This window comes from Lithobates pipiens, unplaced genomic scaffold, assembly GCF_037356315.1.
Source record: "Lithobates pipiens isolate NorthernLeopardFrog02 unplaced genomic scaffold, aLitPip1_a1.2 Scaffold_19, whole genome shotgun sequence".
Taxonomy (NCBI): domain Eukaryota; kingdom Metazoa; phylum Chordata; class Amphibia; order Anura; family Ranidae; genus Lithobates; species Lithobates pipiens.
Window position 1 is genome coordinate 372,532,937 of NW_027507764.1, and position 9,029 is coordinate 372,541,965.

The following is a 9,029-nucleotide window of genomic DNA, read 5'->3' on the forward strand; positions in this document are numbered from 1 at the left end:
GGATCTCTTAGTGCAAAAGGCCCAGTGTAAGGCAGAACTCCATTGCGCAACTGCAGGAGACCAGATCTCACAGATCCATATCAACCAAGCACACGGCACGTTCTTCTAGATCCTCCTTCAGATCGCTCCAGAAGTTCAACGTTAAGGGACAAGCTAATAGAGACCCATACAATGATCACGCAGAACCAGCTCCACCACTTCAAAGATACAATGAGTGCTGGTACCTGCCTTTCTTTGGAGTGTATCATCCACGTAAGCCAAAGCAAATTAGGGTAATATTTGACTCCAGTGCTAAGCATCAAGACGTATCCCTGAATGATGTTCTTCTCACTGGTCCAAACCTAACCAACAACCTTGTAGGTATACTTATGAGTTTCAGAAGAGAGCCAGTTACCATAACTGCTGACATAATGTTTCATTGCTTCATTGTATGCGAAGACCATCGGAACTTCCTAAGGTTTCTATGGCCCCGTAACAGCAACATGGACAATGAGATGATTGAATACCGCATGAAGGTACATGTTTTCAGAAATAGTCCCTCACCCGCTGTTGCAACATATGATTGACGGAGAAAAGGAGTATGGTATGGATGCTCAACACTTTGTTGAGAGAGACTTCTATGTGGACGACGGACTTAAATCTTTACCTACAGACAAAGAAGCCATAGACCTGCTCCAAAGGACAAGGTATGCTTTCCGAGGCTAAACTCAGACTACACAAGATTGCCTCAAATAGTGTTGCTGTTATGAAAGCCTTTCAACCTGGCGATCATGCCACAGGGTTTAAAGACTTGAATATTGGAATGGACATACCACTTGTACAGAGAAGTCTGGGCCTATGGTGGGACTTATTAAAAGACACCTTCGGCTTTCAGGTCAGTTTTGCAGACAAGCCATTTACCAAACCTGGTGTTCTGTCAGTAGTGAACAGCCTATACGATCCATTGGGATTCGTAGCTCCCATTACCATACAAGGTAAATGTTTACTTAGACAGTGCTCAGAGACTATTAAAGATTGGGATGCTCCACTACCAATAAATCAGCTTTCAAAGTGGGAGTCCTGGAAACAGAAAATATCTACATGCCTTAGATGGAATCCATATACCACGCTGCTATACTTCTGCCTCTCTTGCCACAAGTCAGAGTAAAGAGCTTCACATCTTCTCAGATGCATCTACTGAGGCCATAGCAGCTGTCACTTACCTCAAGGTAAGAGATTCTTCTAATCAAGTCCACATAGGGTTTCTGTTTGGGAAAGCTAAGTTAGCACCTAAGCCTGAACACACAATTCTCAGACTCGAACTTTGTGGGACTGTGCTACCTGTAGAAATAGCAGATTTCATACTGCGTGAGCTAGACATTCAGATAGGTGACGTCAGATTCTACACAGACAGCAAAGTTGTTCTGGGCTACATATACAACCAGACTAAACGTTTCTATGTCTATGTCAGCAACCGTATAGAGAGAATCAGGAGATCATCTAAACCTGAACAATGGCATTATGTTCCATCTGAGATTAACCCAGCAGATCATGCCACCAGGCCAGTGTCTGTAATGCCCCGTACACACGATCGGACTATCTGGCAGACTTCCGCCCCGTGTGTGGGCTCCGGACTGGCCATCTGTGCACTAGTCCTCGGACTTTTGAAATGAACGGACTTGCCCGCACACAGAGAAAAGTCCATTCATTTTGAACGTGGCTCCAGGTAAACTGGACTAGTGAAGGAGGTCAATGTCGCCGCCTCCATTGGTGAGATTGACACGTCACTGGCCCCATCACCTGGTATGGACTTGAAGGGGAAGCCCTATGCCAAAAAAAACAGCATGGGGGTCCCCTCCAAGGTCCATATCAGAGCCTTATCCGGCTGGTCAGGAAAGGGGGTGGGGACGAGCGAGCGCCCCCCCTCTTGACCCGTACCAGGCCGCGTGCCCTCAACATGGGGGGGTACTTTGGGGAAGGGGGGCCCTGCGGCCCCCCACCCCAAAGCACCTTGCCCCCATGTTGATGAGGACAAGGGCCTTGTCCCAACAACCCTGGCCGTTGGTTGTCGGGGTCTGTGGGCGGGGGCTTATTGGAATCCGGGAGCCCCCTTTAATAAGGGGGCCCCCAGATCCCGGCCTCCCACCCTATGTGAATGAGTATGGGGTACAATGTACCCCATACTCATTCACATAGCGTGGGAGGCCGGTATCTGGGGGCCCCCCTTATTAAAGGGGGCTCCCGGATTCCAATAAGCCATTCACCTGGTGAAAAAACTGTAAATAAAATACAACACAAGCTTTTAAAATAATTTATTGCACAGCTCCGGTGGTCTTCTGTCTTGGGGGGTCTTCTCGCTGGACTTCTCCGCTATCTTCTGCTAGCTCTTTTACTAGTGGAGGAACCCGGCTTTCTTCTTCTTCGTCGCCGCAGCCGCCGCCCGGGGGTTTTCTTCTGACTTTGGGGGTCTTGTCCCCCTCTTCAGGGTCTTGTCCTCCGCTTTCTTCTCCCAGCTCTTTTACTAGTGGTGGCCCGGTCTTCTGTCGCCGCCGTCTCTTCTTCCGACTTCGGGGGTCTTGTCCCCCTCTTTGGTTCTTCTTGCCGGGCCTCCGTTTTTCTTCCTATAGCTCTTTTACTAGCGGTGGCCCGGTCTTCTGTCGCCACCGCTGCCTTCTCTTCTTCCTTAAGATGTTGACTCGACGCTGTCTCTGGCCGCAATAACCGGGACGTGTTGTGCGGCGACTTATATAGGGACAATGGGCGGGGTCACCGGGCGATGTCCCCGCCCCTTATGATGTCACAGCCCCAGAGGATGTTGGGACTGTGACATCATAAGGGGCGGGGTCATCATGTGACATCACCCAGCGACCCCGCCCATTGTCCCTATATAAGTCGCCGTACAGCACATCCCTGTCATTGCGGCCAGAGATAGTGTTGAGTCAACATCTCAAGGAAGAAGAGAAGAGAAGGCTGCAGCGACAGAATACCGGGCCACTGCTAGTAAAAGAGCTATCGGAAGAAAGCGGAGGCCTGGCAAGAAGGACTATATTGGGATTATATTGGATGTAAATAGATTCCCTCGAAGTTTAACTCTTAGAAAACATTACTTTCAAGTCCCCATGGACAATAGGGAGATCCTTCCTGATGACCCCAGGCCAGGTGAGTCTTCGCCCCCTTCACCTACTATGTTTAAGGAGATTTGTGCATTGCAGGATCTAATTGATCTCATGGAGGAGTCTAATCCTTCTCCTGTTGACCCTGCGGACACACATGTTGGCATTTCATTTAAAGTCAAATCTGATTTTTATCCGGTAGGGTCTCAGGGTAAGGATTTGGATCTCTTTCAGAAAATGGTGGAGGGTGACTTGACGCGTTTGGCCCGGTGTTGTTGCCGGAGATCAGTGGTTCATAATTTGTCTCCATCTGAGAGGTCAGCTCTCAAAATGTTGGAAGCTGACAAGAACATAGTTATTAGAAATGAGGACAAGGGAGGTAGAGTGGTGGTTTTGGATTCAGATATGTATAAACAGGAAGCTCTTCGTCAGCTATCAGATACACACGTACCAACCACTTGCCTCCAACCCCACTTCGGCTTTCAAAAAAGTTTTATGTACCTTGTTAGATGGAGCGGTTCGTGCTGGCCTCTTCTCTGATAGAGAAAAGGAGCTCTTTGTTCCTGCACATCCTGTCATTCCAGTGTTCCACCACTTACCCAAGGTTCATAAGGGTCTTTCTCTACTCACAGGCAGACCGATAGTCGCCGGCATAGGTTCCCTCAATGAACGTTTGGGTGAGTGGGTGGACGGTCAGTTACAGCCCCTTGTCCTTGAACTCCAGGATATCTCAGGGACACAAAACAGCTTCTCAATAAACTACAGGGTTTTTCATGGCATGATAATTACAAATGGATCAGCTGCGATGTGTCTAGCTTGTATTCCGCATCATTTAAGCCTCCAGGCGGTGGCTTGGTTTCTGAAAAAATCTGGCAAATATTCTTTATTGCTTCAAGAGTTTATTTTACAGGCATTGGAATATTTGTTAACTCACAACTATTTTATGTTTGATGGGGGCTACTATCGCCAGAGATGCGGGGCCTCTATGGGGGCTAAATTTTCGCCCTCCCTTGCCAACCTTTACATGGGTTGGTGGGAGAGGTCCCGCATCTTTGGACATGATAGCCCCCGTCGTTTGGATACAGTTTTTTTCTGTCAGCACATTGATGATCTCCTGTTTATCACTTCAGACAGTAACGCGAATCTTGACGCATGGCTTTTGTATGTAAATGATAATGACCTGAATTTGAAATTTACTGGAATGCTGAGCACCAGCAGTATTGACTTCCTTGATGTCAGGTTAACTGGAGCCATCCATACCGGACTATTTAATAAGCCCACTGCGGGCAATGCCCTGTTGAGAGTGGATTCTGCCCACCGGGACATACCTTAAAAAGGTGTTCCTTATGGACAGTTTCTTAGGCTGAAGCGTATATGTAGCTCCTCCGAAAGTTTCATGCGGAGGCAGCAGACATGATTCAGCGTTTTAGGGACAGGGAGTACTCGGAAAAGGCTATACATAGTGCGTACACTGCAGCTGATGCTGTCCCAAGGAGCTCTCTTCTCGGGGAGAACAGAGCTGGGTACAAGGGATGTAAAAGCAAAAAGAACTGGTCAACCGATTTCTCGAACAATATTCTGATCTTTTCCACCCCATGTAGCCTAGAACAGGGGTCATCAACCCCCGGGCCGCGGCCCAAAGCCGGGCCGTGCCGCCTCTCTAGGTGGGCCGCAGCTCCAAGGACACTGTCAGGTCCGAGATTATCAACCCCCGGGCCGCGGCCGGCTAAGGCTTCAGCTTCACCGCTGACGGAGAAAACTGTCAGCGGTGCGGCCGGCCGAACAAGCAGAGCAGATGACCTCATCTCTCTGCGCTACGCACAGGCGCGCCGCTGTCCCGTCCTGGCTACAGTTACACAGAAGCGGCGGCTAATGAGAGAGAGAGAGAGAGAGTGACCTCATCTCTCCCCGCCCACCCTCACTGAACTTACTTTCCCGCAGTCTCCAACGGCTCCTCCCCTCACTCCCATGCTGGAACTGTAAGTACATTGCACTCTGCACTCCTAATATTTTATTATAATTAATATTAATTTAATTTAATTAATTTAATTAATTTAATTTAATTTAATTAATTGGGAAATTAATATTATTTCTGCAATGGGACATCAAATATTATTTCTGCAATGGGACAACTAATATTATTTCTATCACGGGACATTAAATATTATTTCTGCAATGGGACATTAAATATTATTTCTGCAATGGGACATCTAATATTATTTCTGCAATGGGACATCTAATATTATTTCTATCACGGGACATTAAATATTATTTCTGCAATGGGACATCTAATATTATTTCTATCACGGGACATCTAATATTATTTCTATACTGGGACATTTAATATTATTTCTATCATGGGACATTTAATATTATTTCTATCATTGGACATCTAATATTATTTCTATCATGGGACATCTAATATTATTTCTATACTGGGACGTTTAATACTATTTTTATACTGGGACTTTTAATAATCCTTTTAATACTTTTATACTGGGACCGTTATAATACTTTTATAGTGGGACTGTTATAATAAAACCAATTAGTGACAATCTGTTACGCTTTGGTGGCAGGTGACAGTGACAATCCACATCTGCTGGCAGCTGACATTGACAATCCACATCTGGGGGCAGAAAAGTGGCAATCCACATCTGGTGACAGGTCGCAGCAGTGGCAATCCACATCTGGTGACAGGTCGCAGCAGTGGCAATCCACATCTGGTGACAGGTCGCAGCAGTGGCAATCCACATCTGGTGACAGGTCGCAGCAGTGGCAATCCACATCTGGTGACAGGTCGCAGCAGTGGCAATTCCCATCTGAAGACAGGCCGCAGCAGTGGCAATTCCCATCTGAAGACAGGCCGCAGCAGTGGCAATTCCCATCTGAAGACAGGCCGCAGCAGTGGCAATTCCCATCTGAAGACAGGCCGCAGCAGTGGCAATTCCCATCTGAAGACAGGCCGCAGCAGTGGCAATTCCCATCTGAAGACAGGCCGCAGCAGTGGCAATTCCCATCTGAAGACAGGCCGCAGCAGTGGCAATTCCCATCTGAAGACAGGCCGCAGCAGTGGCAATTCCCATCTGAAGACAGGCCGCAGCAGTGGCAATTCCCATCTGAAGACAGGCCGCAGCAGTGGCAATTCCCATCTGAAGACAGGCCGCAGCAGTGGCAATTCCCATCTGAAGACAGGCCGCAGCAGTGGCAATTCCCATCTGAAGACAGGCCGCAGCAGTGGCAATTCCCATCTGAAGACAGGCCGCAGCAGTGGCAATTCCCATCTGAAGACAGGCCGCAGCAGTGGCAATTCCCATCTGAAGACAGGCCGCAGCAGTGGCAATTCCCATCTGAAGACAGGCCGCAGCAGTGGCAATTCCCATCTGAAGACAGGCCGCAGCAGTGGCAATTCCCATCTGAAGACAGGCCGCAGCAGTGGCAATTCCCATCTGAAGACAGGCCGCAGCAGTGGCAATTCCCATCTGAAGACAGGCCGCAGCAGTGGCAATTCCCATCTGAAGACAGGCCGCAGCAGTGGCAATTCCCATCTGAAGACAGGCCGCAGCAGTGGCAATTCCCATCTGAAGACAGGCCGCAGCAGTGGCAATTCCCATCTGAAGACAGGCCGCAGCAGTGGCAATTCCCATCTGAAGACAGGCCGCAGCAGTGGCAATTCCCATCTGAAGACAGGCCGCAGCAGTGGCAATTCCCATCTGAAGACAGGCCGCAGCAGTGGCAATTCCCATCTGAAGACAGGCCACAGCAGTGGCAATTCCCATCTGGTGGCAGGCTTTGCCAACTAGCCAAAATGAGTAAAAAACAAATGTCACTGCAGAGCTTTTTTGAAAAGGGGCAAAGACCCAATGATGAGACAACAGAAGACTGTTCTAAGACTGCAAACAAAAAGAAAGCTGCATTTAAAAGAAAATACCAAGAGTCCTATTTAAATTATGGGTTCATTGCATCAGGTGATTCACATTCTCCAAACCTGCTTTGTATAATATGTGGTGAGCGGCTATCCAATGAAGCCATGAAACCTTCAAAACTGCTTCGCCATATGGAGACCAAACACCCTTCATTAAAAGACAAGCCGGTTGAGTTTTTCAAAAGAAAAAAACGTGAACACGAAGGACAGAAGCAATTATTGAAGACCACCTCTTCGATAAATGCGTCTGCATTGAGAGCCTCATTCTTAGTGGCTAACCGTATTGCTAAATCTAAGAAACCATTTACAATCGGAGAACAGTTGATCCTGCCTGCTGCAAAGGACATTTGCCGTGAAATTTTAGGAGAGGCTGCGGTTGAAAAGGTGGCGCATGTTCCTCTTTCGGCTAGCACTGTAGCTAGACGAATAAATGAAATTGCAGAGGATATTGAAACGCAACTGATAGAGAGAATTAAGGAGTCACCATGGTATGCCATACAAGTCGATGAGTCTACTGATGTTGACAACAAGGCAACAATGCTTGTTTTTGTTCGATATGTTTTCCAGGAGGATGTCCATGAGGATATGCTATGTGCACTCTTCTTGCCGACCAACACCACAGCTGCAGAATTGTTCAATTCTTTAAATGAGTATATGTCAGGAAAACTGAATTGGTCGTTTTGTGTTGGTGTATGCACGGATGGAGCTGCTGCCATGACTGGGCGGCTTTCTGGTTTTACCACTCGGGTCAAGGAGGTTGCTTCCGAATGTGAGTCTACGCACTGTGTCCTCCATAGAGAAATGCTGGCTAGCCGAAAAATGTCACCTGAACTGAACAACGTTTTGCAGGCTGTGATTAAAATAATCAACCACATTAAAGTACATGCCCTTAACTCACGTCTGTTCGAACAGCTCTGTGAGGAGATGGATGCAGAGCACACTCGTCTTCTCTTATACACAGAAGTGAGATGGCTTTCTAAAGGTAGATCACTGAGCAGAGTGTTTGAGTTACGAGAGCCGCTCCAGAGATTTCTTTCTGAAAAACAGTCACCACTTGCAGCACATTTCAGTGTCACAGAATGGGTCACAAAACTTGCTTACTTGTGTGACATATTTAACCTGCTCAACGAACTCAATCTGTCACTTCAGGGGAGAATGAGAACTGTGTTTAAGTCTGCTGATAAAGTGGCTGCATTCAAAGCCAAACTGGAATTATGGGGGCGACGAGTCAACAATAATATTTTTGACATGTTTCCAACCTTATCAGAGCTTTTGAAAGAGACTGAGCCAGAACCTTCTTTCACACAGCTGGTGCATGATCACCTCTATCAGCTTTCAAATGAATTTGAGCATTATTTCCCATCCTCAAAAGACCCCCGAATTGGGAAGGAATGGATCCGTGACCCATTTGTGAATAAGCCAGGTGAATCCACTCTGTCCGTGCTAGAAGAGGATCAACTGCTTGAGATCGCAAATGATGGTGGCCTTAAAAGTATGTTTGAGACGACTTCAAACCTCCATACGTTCTGGATTAAAGTCAAGGCAGAATATCCTGCAATTGCCACAAAAGCGCTGAAAAGCTTGCTGCCATTTCCAACATCCTATCTTTGTGAAGCTGGATTTTCTGCAGTGACAGCAACCAAAACAAGATTACGGAGCAGACTGGACATAAGCAACACACTTCGAGTGTCACTGTCTCCTATCACCCCAAGATGGGACCGCCTAGTTGCAGTAAAACAAGCTCAGGGATCCCACTGATTCTGCATTATGGTGAGTAGAACTATTTCATTTTATATTCCAATGTAATAGAAATAACGTGCTTCAGTCACCCTGACACCATAACACTGTTTAGTTGCAGGGAAACAAGCTTGGGGCTCCCACTGATTCTACATTACATTGAGTGGAACTATATAATCATTGTATTATATTGTAATAATATAAATAATGCACTTCAATCGTCCCGATATTATGGTATCAGGATGATTGAACCGATAACGCACCACATCGCGATTCCT

At 47.1% G+C, this 9,029-nt stretch overlaps 1 pseudogene; it reads left to right on the forward strand.

The window, feature by feature from the left end:
* Positions 1-6,897: 6,897 nt before the first annotated feature.
* Positions 6,898-8,772, forward strand: LOC143998071 (SCAN domain-containing protein 3 pseudogene; annotated as a pseudogene).
* Positions 8,773-9,029: the final 257 nt, after the last annotated feature.